Below are 6278 nucleotides of genomic sequence, written 5' to 3'. Positions count from 1 at the left end.
AAGCTCATATGAGCTGTATATCGGGAAGCTCTTGCGAGCCGAATATCGGGAACCTCATGAGAGCCAGGTATTGAGAAGCTCAAGAGAGCTGTGGTGTATCCGTAACACATGCAGGATTACAACCATATCGGGAACCCTAATGACATGTCATTTGTATCCTTCGAATTTCAAAGGTTCAAAGGGGACTCGATAATTATCGGATATGTGATCATAATTACACATGTCAAGTTGTACAAATCACACACAAAAATATTCAATTTAAAACATTTAAATCTACAATTTAGTTACACGAACTTACCTCGATAAGTATATGTAGATACAAGGCTACTAATCCGATACTTTTTCTTTGCCTCGATCTAACTCCATATTAGGTCTATCCGGATCTATATGAATGAATTTAAATCAATTTAATATAATTCATATTCAATTTAATCAACACACATTTTTGGAAAAATTACTATTTTGCCCCTATACTTTTAATTAATTACAATTTAGTCCCTAGGCTCGAAAAATGAAATTCATAAAATTTAATCCTTATTCAAGCCTAGCTGATTTTCATACATATCATTAGCAGCCCACGTATTTCACAAAATTCATAATTTTTCCATTAATTTTTCACCTTTTCAATTTAGTCCCTAATTGACAATTTCATCAAAATTCTCTTTACACAAGTTGTTTATCTAACAATAACCTTTCATTTTCTATCATAAAGCTTCAAAATTCAACTACACTCATCCATGGCAAAACCCTATTACTTTAACGATTTTGCAAATTAATCCCCGAGATAGCTAGATTAAGCTATTACGATATCAGAAACATAAAAATCATTTAAAACAGTACAAGAATACTTACCCAAATGAGCAAAATAAGCTTGCTAAAAACTCAAGCTTCCATGGCTAGGGTTTCCATATTTTTGATGAAAGATGATGAGAATAAATGATAATAGTAATTATTTAATTTATTTATCATCATTTTATCATTTACTTTTCAAAATTAACCTTAATATTTTCTTCAATTTCCAATGATGAATAATCATACTTATCCACTAACTCCTCTAAATGGTCTATTTGCTATATAAGGACCTCAAATTTTAAATTCCATAGCTATTTGATACTTTTAACAACTAGAATTCAATTTTTACACTTTATGCAATTTAGTCCTTTTTATCAAGTTAGGCATGTAAACGGTAAGATTTCTTAACGAAATTTTTATATGATATTTCTATCATACTATAGACCATAAAATAATATTAAAATAAATTTTCTTTTAACCTCAGATTTGTGGTCCCGAATTCACTATTTCGCTTTAACTGAAAACGGGTTGTTACAACACCACCGTCTCATGTCACATACATCAATTAGAAAGGTTATTGTAAACAAAACGTCCATCATTTTATTGTTCCTATAGGTTTTAAGTCAATCATTCAAGATAATTATAATAGCTACATGCTAAACTCACAATATTTATTCTTATAAACAATTTTAAACATGCATAAGGTCTATTTAGCAAAATTTTCAAAACATGTTCGTAGGTATCAATACTGACACTAGGGTATCGATATTTTCTCTAAGTGGTATCGATACCACCTGGAAAAAAGATACCAAACTTGCATTCGATTTCTCGATTAAAAACCCAAATTTCAAAAATTACCGGTACCTTTATGAAATATCAATACTTTAAACCCTGAGTATCAATACTGGAGCAAAGGTATCGATACCAAATCTCTATTCTGACTTTCTGCATGTTTCAAGCACAGATGTATCAATTTTTAAAACCCGATTATCGATACCTCTACTCCAGGCCTAAAAAATGCAGCATACATATGCAATTAATTTATTCCAAATGAGTTTCTAAGCGTCATGCATCAATTACTTCAGCAAGTAATCATCCAACAGCCATATCAGCAGTTCAAAATCACAAAATCACATCCGAGCAGGTAACGTCAAACCATTTTCATGTTCATGAAACCAAGCATATTACTAACATGTAATCCTTATAAACTAAATCAAAAACTAGCAAAATGTCCAGAAATCAACATGGCTCTAACAAGTCTATCAAATTCCCTTTTTCCTAAAACGTAGATAAATAAATAAAAACACCTACAGAATGATACAAAATTGGCTTGGATCACCTCTCGGAAAACCACACCACTCACACCGGTACGCAACTAATCTGCAATGGGTAAAGAAGGGAGTGGGTGAGCTTGACAAGCTCAGTGAATGATTAAAATAACCACATCGCAAATATTTTATCATGCATCCTCAAGATAACCATTTATAAGTACAAGTACGATACTCTTATGTCTAGTGTCGTAGAGTACTTATCAATGCATTACCTACCAGTTCATCTACACAGCATTTACATACTCATGTAACATATATCATGTAACACATATTTAATCAAGCATATATCACATTTCACACAAGTCACATATAACGGCGAATTAGCACTTGAGGTATGAAACATAAAGTGAGCTCTATCATCACTCATCGGATACACGGATCTCCAACACACCACATAGACTCATAGAGTCAAACATGTCTCAAAGGTGCAGCATATAGCTAACACTCTCCTTATTTCCTCTTACATATCCCATTGAATGGAGCTTAGCTCACATTCCCTTATCCCTTCATCATGTCCCAGGGCCTTAACACCCAAAATCATTGTACATATAGGTGAGTACTCACAACGGCATGCAAACTATATCCAATAGTTTCAAGATCACAAGGCCAAAATATCCGAAAAACAATCACATATCGCTTACCGATTATCCATGCACTAACACTGCATGTTAGCATCTTTTGCAAAACAATCACTATCATGTAACATATATATATACCACGTATACATTTGCACTTTTCACAACAGTAACCATATCCACATATCACATATTTGAGCTTCTCATCACTATGCACAATTTCATAATAATATAAGCACAAAACCACAAAACGAATATAAATACAAGAAAAATTGCACTCAAAATTTAGAGTAGGGGTTTAGGCTACTACTAAATTCTCGAGTAACACATGACTCGTGTCGACGAGTAGTGATCCCAAACACTCACCATTTTATGCTTTCACCGGAAAGTCGAAAGCTCAACTAACTTTTCCTTAACTCGTAGTAGGCTCTAATGAATCCAATGCTTCACACAAAAAAATCATACAATAAATACATTCAAATAGCAACCAATGACTCACTTTAACCAACCAAAACACAAACCTAAGCTAAGTTCTCAGGTAACCAAAACATTTAACATAACAAACTTTGAATTCAAATATCTCAGTCTATACTCAGTATTTTTGTCTAAAACCAATTTCGTTCATCTTATATTTCACTTATGGCTAATTCTCAACCTTTAAACTAAACAAAACTACTTAATTCATGGTATCGAATTCTTCAACATGTTTTAAAGCTATTTTCCAAAAATTCATTAAAATGTGAGAAATCATTAACGAAACTTCAAAGTAAGTTTAGAAACCTTCTAATCATGATAAAATGAGTTGAAAAACACTTCGAAACCATGTTTTTACTCAAAATTTGAAATCCACCATTATGCCCTAATTTTTTGCTTTTATTTAAAACTTGAGATTCAATGGCTAATAATTCAGTTTTAAGGACTAGATATCATGAAAAACTCATAAGGAATCAAAACATTACCTTTGATTGAAGAAAATTAAACTTTTGACACAAACCCGAAAAAACCTAATAACTTGATAATAGTGAAATTAATAGAGTTTTTGGGTGTTTTAAAGAGATTCTATGGATGTTTAAGGCTTGGGTGTTGAGAGAAACCAAAAGCTTATAGTTTGGAAATCAAAATCGGGTGGTTTAATGTTAGGAGAACATGGGACGAAAATAAGGGAGAGGAGAAGAAGAAACTAACTTGAATTTGCTATTGGGGGAAGAAATACGTTCAATTTTAAAAATTGGAAAAACTGTAACATAAATGCTCACAATTTTAACTTTGTTACAAATCAGTCCTTTTCCTAAAATTAAAGGTTTCCAAAGCACATTTATAAAAATAGATTTGATTTTTTAAAAACTATAATCGCGAACATTATCGATATACCATGTCATGAATTTCTGAACACTCTAATGCTAAAATTCCTAAAATACCCCTAAAACTCCTAGGCCTTATTTTGGGGTGTTACAAACTAATTTACTTATTATATTTTCGATTAGTATAATTGTTATTTGTTGCTATTTCTTTATTTACTTCCCAAACATTTTCTTTTCCCCCTTATTTACTTTATTTTAGCAAGCTCGTCACTAGTCGTGGGCACGACTGTTACCACGACAATAAATATGCTCACGAGAAAAGGCAAAATTAGACAACCAATCCCTATGGAATTGACCCTACTGCTCTATACTGCTTATTCGTATTATTTTGTCGTAGGAATTTTTATTTGGTGGTTTCGACGCCTATCAAATTTTGGTTTTGTTTGGTGGTTTTGATGCCCATCACACACGGCCTGACCACATAGTCGCGTAACCTTTATTTCCAAAATAAGGTTTTTCTATAATTTTCTGTTTCTTTTCAAATTAGTCCCTAGTTGTCCCCAAACTATTTTTAAGGCCACGTAAGCTCCTTTTATGGTATGCAAATGTAATTATGCTATGAATGAAAATCTAGATTTGAAAGTTTTTATTTAAATTAATAAAAGAATGGTTTAATGATGTTAATTGTTTTGATATGTGTTGTAATGCTCTGTAACGCTAATCAGGCGACAGAGATAGGTTAGGGGGTTAAAAAATAAAGTTTTTAACATAGTTTTTCGTTATTTTTGTATTTTCAGCTAATAAATGAAAATGACTCATTTTCGTCTCTTTTTTTACTTAAATTGGCCAATTGTGCCATTGCGGACCCTAGCGGTTGATTAAGTGTTGTAAAGAGCCATCAAAGGCCCAAACATGAGTGAAAACATCGCCTACAAGAGGGGTATCATGACATCGAAGCGTGGAAGTTGCAACACCTTCGACAGGCGAAATTTGAAGAAGAAAAGAGGCCATCTACAGTGATATCGCAATACCCAACCCTGGATATCGCGACATCCACTTGAAGCACCCTAGTTTGGAGACTATCAATGATATCGTGATATCCTACCTTAGGTATCACAATATCCCTATCATGTGGGGACAAAAAATGGCATCAAGAGCAAAGTTTGTCCACCCAAAGCTCCAATCAAAAGCTAACGTTTAAGGGCACTTTGGGCAACATTTTTTTGGTCAGAAATAAGCTATTTAAAGCCACTCTTGGCTGAGGAAAAAGGAGGTTGTAGTTTTAGGTTAAAGAGCTCTTTAGTTTTAGGGTTTCTTTCATCTTTTAGTTTTTCTATAGTTTTAGGGTTTTAGTTTATGTTTTTTATGGTTTTATTTAGTTTCATAGTTGTTAGTTAAGTTAGTTTTTGTTGTAGCTTAGTTTTATTTACAAGTTAAAGACTTTAAAATTTCTTGTAATCACTCTTTAATCTTTGTTTAATGTTATATAAGTTTTCTTTAGTTTTAGTTATTAAAAGACTTTAGCTTTAATATTTCTTGCTTCTTGCCTTGCTACTAGTTGTTCATCTTTACTTTGCTTTTAGTTTTCTCCATTAAAAATTTAATCTTTTGTCTTTATTTTCTTGCATTTGATGCTTATGGATATCTTAGTTGTTTCTTTCATGTTTGTTAGCTTTAATATAGTAATGGGTAACTAAACCCAAGGGGGTTGGCTGATGGGGATGTGGGTAAATTGATTTTTGGACAAAGGACTAAATCATAACAAATTGGACTAATTTGAATAGAACTTGGTGTTGGAGAATCGAAATTGGAAAACGCATCGAAAAATAAATTGAAGGAAAAACCAAAGTTTTAAATTTTTTTCCAAAATAAGAATTTCGTTGTGATATCTGAAGTAATAAACATTAATCAAACCTGTACCTTTTTTATTTGTCTAGGATGAACGTTTTCACCGAGTAGTCTTCTCCGCTATCCTCAAGCTCACGTCTACCGAGTGTGGGCTCGCTTTGAATAAAAAAATTCACAAAAATTACCAATGAGATAATTTCGCAATTTTTGTAAACTTTTGGGTCAAGTTGTAAATAAAAAAAATATCTTTAGAAATTTTCTGATATCATTTCTTCAGAGAATTTTCTCTCTATAGCTTTCTATTGAATTCAAGTGTGTAAAATAATGACCCAAGGCTCTCTTTAGATGGAGAAAGTTTAGAGAGTTCAACTATAATTAATTTTAATCGCTTTAATATTAAATTAATATAATACTTATCAAGATAAATATTA

Source organism: Gossypium raimondii, chromosome 8 (assembly GCF_025698545.1).
Source record: "Gossypium raimondii isolate GPD5lz chromosome 8, ASM2569854v1, whole genome shotgun sequence".
Classification (NCBI taxonomy): Eukaryota; Viridiplantae; Streptophyta; class Magnoliopsida; order Malvales; family Malvaceae; genus Gossypium; species Gossypium raimondii.
The sequence above is the reverse complement of the archived record's forward strand: the minus strand, read 5'-3'. Positions refer to the sequence as shown.